The sequence below is a fragment of the Danio rerio genome, chromosome 21 (genome assembly GCF_052040795.2).
Source record: "Danio rerio strain M-AB ecotype USA chromosome 21, GRCz13ab, whole genome shotgun sequence".
Taxonomy (NCBI): Eukaryota; Metazoa; Chordata; class Actinopteri; order Cypriniformes; family Danionidae; genus Danio; species Danio rerio.
In genome coordinates, this window is record NC_141041.1 from 392778 (window position 1) to 407500 (window position 14723).

Sequence of the window (14723 nt, forward strand, 5' to 3'; positions counted from 1 at the left end):
AGTGCATATTTTCTATGAGTGTAATACTTTTACTCTGATAGATTCATTATGTGCTGCATCATTACTCGTTTCCAGGGGTGTCAAAATTATTGATATGGGTTCAGTAATAGATCATAACCGGTTAATACGTACTGACGTCATTTATCTCCTATGCGCGATGCCATTTTGGTTGCATATGCGCCCGAAATTTTACCTATGCGACTTCAAACTATATTTGGGAGCATGTGTGCGAGTGCATAAAATTGTTGTGTGCGACCAGTTTTTACTGCAAAATGTTCACCACATGCGCGGATTCGGGAGACATTCACGCAGAATGCATCTCTAAGCTCTTTGTCTGCACTTGAAACGGGAAACGCAGCGCTCAGGAATGGTTTAAAACAGTTGTCATGTCAACTTGCTGCAGTAAACAAAGCCAAGTCCGTTATGCATGCCCCGCCTTCACGCTCTTCTTATTGGCCCACCACTGCTTTAGCACTGAAATATGAGCTGTCAATCACTCAGTCAATGCCTTCTGGCTTGGGATGACAGAGAGAGCTACTGCCGCGGAAAACTGTAAAGCACTGAAGATGAGAATGAAGATAACACGGACAGATTGTGTTTTAGAAACCATGACATCTAAAGTTACAAATAATGACAGATCTTACTAGTGATCATGTGCTGAATGTTAATCCACCATCTACACTTTTCTAAGAGTGGATAAAAGACTTCAATTGGCTTCAGGTCCGCTACGAAAAGTCTGTGGGATGGAGTTTTCAGGTTACTGTTTGCCACATCTAGCACGAGAGCTTCTGTTTAATCCTTCATATAATCGCCAGATGCTGTCCGCCGTGCTAGTGGCAGCTATATGTCAAATTGAACACCACGAACACCATCACAAACAGGCTTACACTGAGTAAACTAACATCGCTACTCCTAAAAGGACCGGTATTGCTATTAACATGACGTATGCATATAATAAGGTACAGTATATGTCAAAAGCATCAGTGCAATATCAGACAGCACCCGTGAGAACAGCACAGTTATACCATTAACAGATTCATTCATGTCCAGCAGTGTGTGCAGGGCCGGTGAGCGCTCCGTGTATGCTTTGGTCACTCAGTTATGTTATAAAAATCTATTTTCTTGTGATAACGGGATTTCATTGAGACAAATATATATATATATATATATATATATATTATTTTTTTTTTGCTTGTTAAGTTTGATTAGTGTGGATTTTAAATGCAATAAATATGTTTGTATAAAACTTGTAACGGTGCTTATGAGTGCGAATAACTTTTGCCTGATGTGCCTGCATTTTTAAAGTTAGGAGCACTGGTGCTACCAAGCAAAAAGGTTCATTTCGAGCCCTGTAATGCCCAAATTAGAGCGCAGCTCTGGCCAACCTCCAAGTGAACGAACAGCGGCCCGACCAGCTCTCTGATGGGGTTTAAATAAGGGCGCTGACCAGCATCAGGTGAGCTGAAGACACGCCCCCAATCTAGAACAAAATCCAACACACAGAAACACAAAACGACGCAGTCCTAATAATATATCTAAAACATAATAATTCAACTTCAGAGTTCTGAATAGTTGTATTCTGACGTCAACACTTTACTGTGATTTAATGACCAGGACAAATTTAAAGTCTGACCAATCAAAGTCTGTAGAAAATGGAGCATTTTAACCAGCAGTAGATCTACACACAGGCCTAATATTAGTGTTGTTTCACCATATGTTTGAGAATAACAGTAATAACAGCCTCCTCATGTTAACCTTTATTTTACATCCTGAGAAAATCCTGATCTTGATTTTAAGCAAAACATCCTGATTCTTATTTAGCCAGAGTCGCGCAGCCCTAATGCACACTAACATCTAATTCACCATCAAAGCAGTTGTCATGAATTGAAGTACTCCAGCAGATCTTACTTTAATCAAACGCTTGAAATCATCTAAATCTTCTGAAATGAAAAGAAAAATGAGGTCATATTTACTTAAAACAAATATTCAAAACAATTGTTGTTTTCTGTGCAGTAAACTGAGTTATTCTGACTTTATTCTCTGACTGTGTGTGTGTGTGTGTGTGTGTGTGTGTGTGTGTGTGTGTGTGTGTGTGTGTGTGTGTGTGTGTTCTGCTTTAGTTCTCTATTGGACTGGTTAGCATGTCTTCTGATGGTCTTTGAGGGTTTGTGACCCGTGATGTTGTTGTTCTGTGAACGCATTAATGAACTCAATTGTGCTCATGTTTAACATTTTACGCCTGACAGAACCACACGTAGCTCTCGTCTTCATGACATCACGCCTGCTTTAACCTGTGAGAGTGTGTGTGTTGTGTCAGCCCTGACTCATGTCACACTCATTCAGTTCTACAGGATTTATTTAATCCCTGTTCACACTGCAGTTTAATCCAGTGTCACTCCACTTCTGTTTTTGTGTGAATGTTTTCAGCATTGTGTGTGAACGTGTGTGTGTGTGTGTGTGTGTTGTGTTGTGTCAGCCCTAAATTATTTCATATTAATTCAGTTCCACATGATTTATATAATTCCTGTTCACACTGCGGTTTAATCCAGTGTCACTCCACTTCTGTGTTTGTATGCACCTGTTTGTGTGAGTGATGCCTGAAGGTTCAGCAAAGTGTTTGTGTGTTTGATTAAAGCATGGAGACACAATGGGACGTGTGATGTCGTTCAGGCCCACCTGCCTTCCTGTGAATAGAGGAAAGCCCCTCCATAACAAACAGCAGTCCTAAAATAGAGACAGACTTCCTCTTATCTATAGCTGTGTGTACGGAACCCCGGAAGGGACATAGTGGGGGAGAAAAAAAATGGGTGGGTGAAAAAAAATAATGGGTGAAAGAAAAAAAATGGGTGGGAGGAAAATATATATTTCTAAGTTTTTTGCGTTCTCTCGCAAAGTTTTGCGTTCCCTCGCAAAGATGTTTTGCGTTATCTCGCAAAGATGTTTTGCGTTCCCTCGCAAAGATGTTTTGCGTTCCCTCGCAAAGATGTTTTGCGTTCCCTCGCAAAGATGTTTTGCGTTCTCTCGCAAAGTTGTTTTGCGTTCCCTCGCAAAGATGTTTTGCGTTCTCTCGCAAAACTGTTTCTCCACAAACACTTCCTGTTCACTGCACTCACATAAACCCTCCCGTTTTTGCCGAAATTCTCCCGTATTTTACCATTCTATCCCACTTTCTTTACATTACTGTGCGTATGCTACCTATGAACCAGTGAATGCATGTATAAGCGCTGACAGACGCGCTTCGTACAATAAACTGATCCCAGATCAGCGTATGTACACGCCATTTACAGAGGAGCGGGTGTATGTTTAAACAGACAAATACACTGAATAATATGAAACATCTCCGTCCTGCATGTTTTATTTTAAACAGCTTATTTTCTCTTAAATGAGCACAAACAGTTTCTAAAGTAATGGACTGCTTTCATTATAGATCTGTGCATTCTTACAGAGACACCTCTGTTATCAAACTAAACAAAACATGAGATTCATTTGCTGCGCACTTGTTTGATAACAGAAGTGTCCCTTTAAATGGCGCGTACAGACGCTGATCTGGGATCAGTTTATTGTATGGAGCGCGTCTGTCAGTCAGCGCTTAAACATGCATTCACTGGTTCAGAGGTTGCAAAGTGAAAGGCGACAATCAGCGCACAGTAAAGAAAGTGGGATAGAATAGTAAAATATGGGAGAATTTCGGCAAAAACGGGAGGGTTTACGTGAGTGAAGTGAACAGGAAGTGTTTGTGGAGAAACAGTTTTGCGAGAGAACGCAAAACATCTTTGCGAGGGAACGCAAAACATCTTTGCGAGATAACGCAAAACATCTTTGCGAGGGAACGCAAAACATCTTTGCGAGATAACGCAAAACATCTTTGCGAGGGAACGCAAAACATCTTTGCGAGATAACGCAAAACATCTTTGCGAGGGAACGCAAAACATCTTTGCGAGGGAACGCAAAACTTTGCGAGAGAACGCAAAAAACTTAGAAATATATATTTTCCTCCCACCCATTTTTTTTCTTTCACCCATTATTTTTTTTCACCCACCCATTTTTTTTCTCCTCCACTACGTCCCTTCCGGGGTTCCGTATGTGTGTGTGTGTGTGTGTGAGAAAGTGAGTCTCCATCTGTGTTTGTGTGTAAGCATGTTGGGGTGTTTGAGTGTGTGTCTGTGTGCATTTTAGTAGAATTTATTTGAATTAAAATCATTTTAAGTCTTTAAAATTTTTCAAAATAATATTTTAATATTATTTTAAATGTAAATAAATAGGCATCTTATTTAAAAAATATGTTATTGATAATATAAATATTTTAAAAATGTGTTAAAATAATAAAATTCTTATTATATGATTAATAATTTAATTGTATATTATTTAATTAGACAATTAAAATTAACTATTGAATTAAAACTGTTGTTTTCACTGAAGAATATACAGTTATTGGGAATTAAAATAATCCTATATGTCGGTAATAAGAGTTGGAACACTCTGGGGTAGTGTGAGTGGACAGAGGAACCACAGCAGAACTCATGCGCTTCACAACTGAAATGTATTAGTGTACACCGGGCCTGAAACAGCAGCACAGTAAACAGACAGCTGTCTGCTAACTTCATTAGATCAGAATGGGCTTCCTTTGACAGACAGCAGAATCGTTATTCTGTGTGTGTGTGTGTGTGTGTGTGTGTGTGTGTGTGTGTGTGTGTGTGTGTGTGTGTGTGTGTGTGTGTGTGTGTGTGCGCGCGTGCATACAGCCCGGCAGCAGGAACAGATTAAATGCACAAACACTCTATCTGAACAATAGTGCTGCGGATTTCCTGCTGCTGGAGCTCATAGAGGGTCACCGAGACCCCAAACTGCCAGATAGCAGATACACACACACTTCAGTAGAGCTACTCATATATACACACACACACATGCACTCAAACAACCAGAAACACTCACTCACACACACACACACATATTATAATAGAGCTACTCACGCACATACACAGACACTCTCTCTCTCTTTCACACACACACACACACACACACTGCCTCTGCTTGAGCACCCAGTCTGCCGTGTGTGTTCTCCATCCTGTCAGAGGGAGTTTGACAAACAGGAAATGAGGAAATCTGCTCTTCTGCATTATTGATCTTCAGCAGGACACCGTGAACACACACACTATACTGCACACTACTGCATATATACTGCACTGCATATAACACAATGTGCTGCACACTGTTCTATAGCGCATACACCGCGATTCATTTGTGAATCTCCGTCATTAACGACTCAATATTCCTGCATCTCATTATGCAGTGTAAATGCTATATAACGTCTGTAATCTTCACTAGTTTAGGGTGGACGGTACACACATTGAGGCGCAGCACTGTTCTGTTATCAGACACCCTCATAAGTTACTTTAAAAGCTAGCCGTTACTTCACTTGACACTCATTTCTGGCAGTGTTATTATCTTATTGTCATATTTCATGTAGTGTTTGCTGATTTTATTCACTATGAAGTGTTCTGCCTGTGCTCATGACTACACTCATACACAGCGCTACAGTCCAGCATCTTCACACTGGCTTTAGTCTTGGCGATTGCAGTTGAATGGATTATGTCTTTGGAGCCCTGACCAATATGGCGGCGCTATTGACACATGCTCAGAGCTCATATGCAATATCTAGTGTAAATATCTATGTCGAACCAACGGACCAAAATGGACCATGCTTTCTATTAGGGCTGGGTGAAAAAATTGATATCAATATTTATTGATTTAACACCGGTGTCAGTATTAATAATAAAAAACGATGTGCTATGTAGTTTTGGTGTGAAGAGCTATAGGTTTATTAAATGTGGCTGCTGAACACACTGGAAGCAGTGCTAATAAGCTTAGGGGAGGGCTCTTTAATTGGTGGCCCGCGGGCCGAACCTGGCCCTCAAGACAATTTGTTTCAGCCCTCCAAATAGTGTGACCAAGACAACAAAATAAATTTAGTTGAGTCAAAAAGCGGCCACTATAGTTATGAAGTGACGTGCGTCTGTTCAATACAGCACGAGCTGCAGTTGCAGGCTGCACAGAGCGTGAGTCACCTGACATGAGCAAGTGGTGCGAGCAGCCCAAAATATTTGGACATGTTAGTTGAAAAGGCCTTTTGTACAATGCACTGATATCACTAATAGGGATGCAATGATTAGCCGATTTCACTATTAACCGTGCTTTTATTCATTACAGTTATCTAATGGTAAAGGCTTCTTAACGCCGCATTTCTGTTGCACAGAACAAAACTGCTGCAACTAAACAAGGTTGTGCTTACTGTGCGCTAGTTTACAGCTCCGAGCATATACAGTTCATTATTTCTAATGGAGACATGCACATTTTACATTTATTTATTTATTAAATATATTTTTTTACATTTTTAAAATTTATTTTTTATTTAAAATTTTTTATATTTTTTGTTATTTTTTATTTTAATTAATTTATTTTGATTATTTTATTATTATTTTTTAATTATCATTATTATTATTATTATTATTATTTTATTTATTTTTTTATTGTTTTGACAGAAGAAAGTAGTGTCACATCACACAATGTGAGGATGAATTAATTTTTTTAACGTGCGAAATTATGAAGTTTCAGATTCAGTGTGCAACAACCCTAATCTGAAGGAGAATGAATGAATGAATGAATGAATGAATGAATGACTGGTCCCATTTATAGGAGCCCCAAGAACAACATTCATTCATTCATTCATTCATTCATTCATTCATTTTCTTTTTGCCTTAGTCCCTTTATACATCAGGGGTCGCCACAGTGGAATGAACCGCCAACTACTCCAGCATCTGTTTTACGCTGTGGATGCCCTTCCAGCTGCAACCCAGTACTGGGAAACACCCATGCACACTCGTTCTCACACACACACACTCATACACTTCAGCCAGTGTAGTTGATCAGTTCCCCTATAGCGCATGTGTTTGGACTGTCGGGGAAACTGGAGCACCCGGAGGAAACCCACGCCAACACGGGGAGAACATGCAAACTCCACACAGAAACACCAACTGACCCAGCCGGGACTCAAACCAGTGACATCCTTGCTGTGAGGCGATCGTATTCCCACTGCGCCACCTTGACGCCCCTGTGAAAACACTTTTACATTTTTCAGAAACTTGTAAAATCACAGGGGTCTGAAGAGGTTAATGGCTGATATTGTAGTCAGACGCAGGGCATTATGGGATATGTGTGTTCATGGTATTCTCCTCATGTGTTTCATCTACACGTATGATGCAGAGATATCAGCCAATCAGAGCGCACTCACAGACAGCTGCTGTATTCATTGTGTGACCTGCTTTCTCTCGCCTCCACCAATCACAGCCGTTCTCCCCTGGGGCATTATGGGATACGGGATCTACCTCTCAGGTTGCAGGTGTTTTCCCTGCTGAGCTGTACGGAAGCGTCCGGAATATCGGCGCTCCAGCTTTCCCACAGTCACACTGAGCTGGTCAAGTGTGTAGTGGAGTATTAGCACTTCCTGTGATGAAGGGAAGTGGAGGAACACACACAAACAAGATGATGTGATGGACTGTGGGAGAAACACACACACACACACACTTCTCTGTCAGGTCTTAAACAGTGACGCACGGCCTTCTGGGAGATCATGGAGTGTGTGTGCGTGTGTGTGTGCGTGTGTGTGTAAGGATGACTTCACTGCGTGTCTGACTGCTGATGTGATGTTATGAGGAGTTTCTCCTGGATACACACACACACACACACACACACACACACACTGACCGCTCAGCTCATTCTCCACTGACTGTGAGTGCGTGTGTGTTTATTAGCCAATAATCAGAGTCACCATGGTGACGTGCACAGTTCAATCCCATGTGTTCTGAGATGAATGAATGAGTGTAACTGTGTGTGTGTGAGTTTGTGTGTGCATGTTTCAGAGTTTGTATGTGTGAGAGTTTGTGTGTCTGAATTTGTGTGTGTGTTAGGGTTAGGTTTGTGTGTATGTGTGAATTTTGAGTGTGTGAGAAATTGTGTGTGTGAGAGTTTGTGTATATGTGTAAGACAGTGTGTGTGTGTGTGTGTGTGTGTGTGTGTGCGCGAGTTTGTGGGTGTGTGTGCGTGCGTGTGTGCGTGCAAGTTTGTGGGTTTGTGTGAGGGTTTGTGTGTGTGTTTGTATCTTTGTGTGTGTGTGTGTGTGTGTGTGTGTGTGTGTGTGTGTGCGTGCGTGCAAGTTTGTGGGTTTGTGTGAGGGTTTGTGTGTGTGTTTGTATCTTTGTGTATGTGTGTGTGCGTATCTGTATATGTGCGTACATATCTGTGTGTGTATAAATCTTTGTGTGTATATATCTGTGTATGCATATGTGTGTGTACGTATCATTTTGTGTATGTATCTGTGTGTGTGTGTCTATCTGCATGTGTGTGTATATATCTTTGTGTGTATATATCAGTGTGTGTGTGTGTGTGTGTGTATATATCTTTGTATGTATTTATCTGCGTGTGTGTATCTTTGTGTGTATATATGCGTGTGTGCGTATATATGTTTGTGTATCTTGGTGTGTCTATATCTGCGTGTGTGTATCTTTGTGTGTATATATCTGTGTCTGCGTATCTTTGTGTGTATATATTTGTGTGTATCTTTTGTGTATCTATATCTGTGTGTGTATATATCTGCATGTGCGTGTATCTTTGTGTGTATATATATATCTGTGTTTATATTTGTGTGTATATATCTGTGTGTGTGTGTATCATTGTGAGTATATATCTGTGTGTGTGTGTGTTTGTATCTTTGTGTGTGTGTATATATATATCTGTGTGTATGTATATATCATTGTGAGTATATTTCGGGGTGTGTGAGAGTGTGTGTCTTTGTATCTTTGTGTGTGTGTGTATATATTTGTGTGTATATATATCTGTGTGTGTGTATCTTGTGTGTGTACATATCTGCGTGTGTGTGTGTGTGTGTGTGTGTGTGTGTGTGTGTGTGTATGTGTGTGTGTGTATCTGCTTATATATGCATCTTTGTGTGTGTGTGTGTGTGTGTGTGTGTGTGTGTGTGTGTGTGTGAATGATCATGATCTCACTGAACACACACGTGTGTGTGAGAGCTGTTTTTCCATCATGGTCCGCTCTGCCGTTTGTCCTGGAGCTGTGCAGGTCAGAAATCTCTATTCCAGATGTGATGAAGCGAGTCGACGTGAGCTGATCTGACTCACTGAATCAGTTCAGGTGAATCATACGAGTCTGTTCACTCCACAGATGAGTCCGGCAGCTGGTTGTTGTTGTTGTTGTTGTTGGTCTGCTGCTGAATGTGTTTGTGTTGATGCCTCCCACCTGCTGTGCATCAGATAGTGTGTGTGTGTGTGTGTCTCAGGGCCTACTCACACTATGCCATCCGTACCGTGCCCAGGCCCGTTTCCCGGATCGTTTGAGAAGTGTGAGTGCGCTGAATCGGGCGCGGACGCGGTACAATTGGGCTTTGTCATAGTCATATTCCTCCATTGACTTACATTGAAAAATATTTGCAGATATCTCTAAATGAGTTTTGACTCGTCAAAAATCCAATTCAAGATATCTACAACTGTAATTCGACTATTAGTAAATTATTTAGAGATATCTTCAAATATATTTCTAAATATCTCTAAATATGACGAATTAAAGACATCTCCAAATGTATTATGACTAGTAAAAACTCAGAGATATTTCTAATTACAATTGTGACTAGTCAAAACTCAGTTAGAGATATCTGCAAATATTTTTCAATGGAAGTCAATGGAGGAATATGACTAGTCATAATATATTTGCAGATATCTCCAATCTGATTTCGTACTAGTACAATTGTAATTGCAGATATCTCTAATGTCATTCTGACTAGTGGAATTATAATTATGACTAGTCAAAATATAATAAGAGATATCTCTAAATATATTTATGGAGTCAGAACAAAGATTTAAATGCTAAAAAGGTTTGCCATAGAGAGCGCTTCACTGAACAGCGCAGCAGCGATGACGTAAGCGTGCCGAGGCCCGATATGGTGTGAGCGCGGGCCGTCGGGGGAGACGGGAGGGGGGACAAGCGTGCTTTGGCCCAGTTCGAGGCAACTGTACCTAGTGTGAGTACGGCCTCAGAGTTTTATATTACTCAGTTCACATCACAGTTCATCGACCACCGTCATCATCAGGTGAGTCTGGGCAGGGCAGGTGTATTTATACAGCACATTTCACACACGGCGCTAACTCTGACTGGTGAATATGAAATTATAGCAGGTAGAACTGAATCCACACGTCTGCAAACGTCACACACACACACTCTCTAGTTGGCTTTGTAACCTCTGATCATTAATATGTACACGTGTCATCATATCCACACAGTTATTGTGTTATTGAAGGGATTGACAGACTTCAGTTCTGCTGCCGCTTGATAAATATCCTCTAAATTCACTCCGATGACAGATTATTGTGCATGTGCATGCGTGTGCGTGTGGTGTGCGTGTGCGTGTGCGTGTGCGTGTGTGTGTGTGTGTGTGTGTGTGTGTGTGTGTGTGTGTGTGTGTGTGTGTGTGTGTGTGTGTGTGTGTGTGTGTGTGTGTGTGAGCTACATTATATCTACATTATGAAGTAAGAGTTGCTCAGGTGTTTGGCCTGTAAGTGAGATGATCTCTTGGTTAGTCTTCGGCTGATCCGTCATGTCGGTAACCCTCGTCTCCTCATGACTGTTCATCAGTGTAATGACGGGCGTCTCTGCTCAATAGTCCTCATGAATCCGCTGATGAGTCTCTCTGGTGGACTGAATCAGTCAGTGTGTTCAGGATTCATCCAGCCGTTATCAGGACAGATGAATGCAGCAAATCTTCAGCTGTATATGAAGCATGAGTCTGATTCAGCTCTTCAGGAACACTGGGGTCTACAGGAAGCAGAATCCGCTCCGCTCCTCTGTTTATGATCAGATGAATGATGGCATGATGAACTTTAGCACCGTTAGCGCTTCAACAGCAGGACTTCATCTGCTGCTGCCAGACTCGCTGTTATTCTAACCCAGATTCAGCCTGCAGGCGGGCCCCATGTGGGCGGAGCCTTGTGAGAGGGGTGGGGTCAGATCAGATGACATCACTTAGGAGGAGATCATGCAGACTGGCCTTGTGTGGGTGTGGCCTAGGGGAGGGGCTGGGTCATATCAGATGACATCATTTTGTAGGAGATCATTCAGACTGTAGACTGGCCTCGTGGGTGGGGCCTAATGGGGGGGTGGGGTCAGATCAGATGACATCACTAGAGCAGATCATCATTCAGGCTGTGGAGTGAATGAGAGGAGACGCTGGGATTGAGGGGGTTTCTCTGAGCTGAATCAAGACAGCATGAGTACAGGTATTTACATATGTGTGTGTGTGTGTGTGTGTGTGTGTGTGTGTGTGTGTGAGAGAGAGAGAGAGAGAACAGTTTCTCTCTCGTGTGTGTGTGTGTGTGTGTGTGTGTGAACAGTCTCTTTTTATTTATGAAGAGCAGCTAAGTCACGATGTATGAACTGGTCTCACACACACACACACACACACACACACACACTCAGTTGTGAGTTTTTTATCACTCATCAGGCTCCAGTCTGCAGATGTCAGAGTTCAGAGGTCAAAGCCTTTCAGTAGGTCATGTGATCTCAGCATTTGGTTTTAATTTCTCCTCTGTGTGTTTGGCAAGAACAAGACCTTATGTTTATACCTGCGTGCGTGCGTGCGTGCGTGCGTGCGTGTGTGTGTGTGTATTCAGGAAACCCTTCTTTGTTCTGAAGGGTTTTTTTTAGTTGATCTTGTTGGAAAGGTCTCTCTCTATACAGGTGTGTGTGTGTGTGTGTGTGTGTGTGTGTGTGTGTGTGTGTGTGTGTGTGTGTGTGTGCGCATCGTTTTATTTACACCAGGATGTTGTAATCTATAAAGTTTTAATAATCGTAAACTCTAATCATAGCAAAGTTCACATCTATAAAGATAAGACAAAGACGAACAACCCTGGGTGTGCTATATTGACTAAAAAATTATATATATATATATATATATATATATATATATATATATATAAATAATATATTTATATTTTATATATATATTTATGGGCTGTCAAAAATATATATGTATATAAAAAATTATATATATATATATATATATATATATATATATATATATATATATATATATATATAATATTTCTTTTCCCAATAGCATTATGTCAGGGCTAATGTTCATCTTGACAGTTGTATTCTCATAATAAAGCCTGACAGGTTTATCAGCAGCTGTTGTAGAAGACTGAAGGGTTTATTCTGTGATTTAAGCACCGGCTGGATGTACTTTATGCTGATTATTACATGTCTACTGGCCACATAACAATAATAAAAAATAAAAATAAAAAAAATAAATAAAACTGAACTACACTGTTCCAGTTACTGTGACCATTTATGTGAAGCTGCTTTGACACAATCTACATTGTAAAAGCGCTGTACAAACAAAGCTGAATTGAATTGAATAACTAAACTATCAGACTCAACTTTAATCTGAGCCTTATAAGTCGTTAAGTGCCTGCCTTGATAAGCGATTCAATCATTCAAATGATTTGTTCAAGCTGCTGGTTCATTCAGAAGCATAGTGATTAACTGTGAATGGATCACTGAGACGATGCAGTGGGGAGTGCTGTCGCCTCACAGCATGAAGGTCGCTGGTTCAAGCCTCGGCTGGGTCAGTTGGTGTTTCTGTGTGGAGTTTGCATGTTCTCCCTGTGTTGGCGTGGGTTCCCTCCGGGTGCTCCGGTTTCCCCCACAGTCCAAACACATTCGCTATAGGGGAATTGGGCAGGCAAATGAGTGTGTGTGGATATTTCCCAGAGATGGGTTGCGGCTGGAAGGGCATCCGCTGCGTGAAACATGTGCTGGATAAGTTGGCGGTTCATTACGCTGTGTCGACCCTGGATTAATAAAGGGACTAAGCCGACAAGAAAATGAATGAATGAATGAATGAATCACTGAATCAACTGATTCACTGAAAAATTCTGATTCATTCAGTCTTCATTAAAACAAGAGTTTGGTCACTGAACATCTTTCAGAATAGAAAGATAATGCAATTACATTTCAACAAGTTAGTGCCAACCGAAAATTTGTACAATATGTATTTCTTGCTCTTGATTTTTCCTGTTAAAAATTCCTGCTAAAATGAGTTTAATTTTTTGAGCGTCACACCCATTTTGATTTTAACTGTGTATAATAAAGTGTGTCCCCTGTTGTCCCTGTTGTTGGTTGGGCTGGTTAACCCATGACATCATCATCATCATCATCAGCAGCAGCAGCACATGTGTTTGTGTTTGTGGTGAGTTTAGTCATTCAGACGCACAGATGTACGAGCTCTGATGACCAGCACAGATACACTCAGATCATAAACACACAACATCACTGCAAAAAAAACCTTTTCTAGCGTACAGTTTTTGTGTTCTGATGTGATGTTTGACTGTTGTAGCTGTGAAATAAATCTCTTACCATTCAGCTGAGTGATATGGAGCTGCTCTAAATCTGCCGGAACTACTTTAGCTGTTCCTTTATCTGACAATAAACACCTGAGAGTGACCAGCAGCCAATCAGAATCAAGCATTTAGTGCAATCGTTGAGTAAAGGTTTATAATTTGCAATGTTGCAATCTAAATAGTTGCAAGAAAAACAAAGTTAATGAGTTAGTCAAGTTAATGAGTTAGTCAAGTCTACACATGGTTATAATATACCAAGCAATAAGATGATGCTCTACTTTTTAGTCCTTATACAGTGTTTCTAGCATTGCAGATGTGTTTTATTAACTCAGTTTGAGTTTGCTGTCTTCAGTCGTGTTTTTTTATTTCATGACCAAAATAAGCTTATCCAGTGTTTATGATTGTTCCCGATTATAAATATGCGTTAGCGTGTGGGCTGCTTTCGTCATTGTTTGTAATTAGGCGTAAGGGAAGAGCCGGCGTGATGTGTGTTCTGCCGGGAGAATTCTATGGATTACCTAGCGAGAAAACCTCTGTTTTCAAATTGAGTTGGAAAGTTTATCTTCCAAGCCTAATGCAGGCATGTCTCATGTATTACGCCCCATTCACACGGGGCTTCAGCATCAACGCTTGACTGAAGGCGTGTCTGAAGTTGGGGCTGAAGCGATCGTCATAGCAGCGTCAGCCAATGAAATTCAGTCAGCAATAGGCCACTGTCTAGCTGGTGTATTTGCATACAGCCATCTGATTGGCTGACGCTTCCGTCGGCGCTTGAAAAGTTGAGCTAGTCCCAACTTCTGCAGTGAGCAACACCTCTGAAGCGGCGCCAACGGATCCACAATGCAGTTCGGCAACGCCTGACGTCACTCATTTAAAGTGAATGGGAAGCGTTGACGCTGACGCCCCGTGTGAATGGGGCGTTAAAGGGCACCTATGGTGAAAAATCTACTTTTCCAGCTGTTTGGACATACATGTGTGTAGGTATAGTGTATAGAGCGTCATATTGGCTGATATAAACACACACAGGCCTTTCTTTTCAATTTAACAACATGAAAACGGTGGACCAATTGGAGCGGTTTTTAGATCAACCGCATCTTGACGTAGGAGTGCGGTCCCCCCATCCACCAATATTGATTGACAGGCACGCATCACCACATCCTCAGTTTGTTGTTTCACGTCCGCCATTTTTAGCGTGTGAGTCAAAGCCATGTCACTAAAGGAACACCCTTGCTCTGTTTAGATGTAAGATGCTCATTGGGC

General features: G+C 41.2%; 2 protein-coding genes across 3 annotated transcripts in view; one reads left to right on the plus strand and one right to left on the minus strand.

The window, feature by feature from the left end:
• Window positions 1-14723, minus strand: part of rad23b (RAD23 homolog B, nucleotide excision repair protein) — a 250111-nt gene that overhangs the window by 56833 nt on the left and 178555 nt on the right. The window lies entirely within an intron of this gene.
• The window catches only part of lhfpl2a (LHFPL tetraspan subfamily member 2a), a 31038-nt gene that overhangs the window by 11203 nt on the left and 5112 nt on the right, over window positions 1-14723 (plus strand). Inside the window, 1 exon segment of one of the 2 annotated variants that reach the window (NM_205663.1) lies at window positions 11290-11339. The exons of the other annotated variant lie outside the window; for it this stretch is intronic. The gene's annotated coding sequence lies outside the window, so the exon portion shown is untranslated. 2 annotated transcript variants of the gene reach the window in all.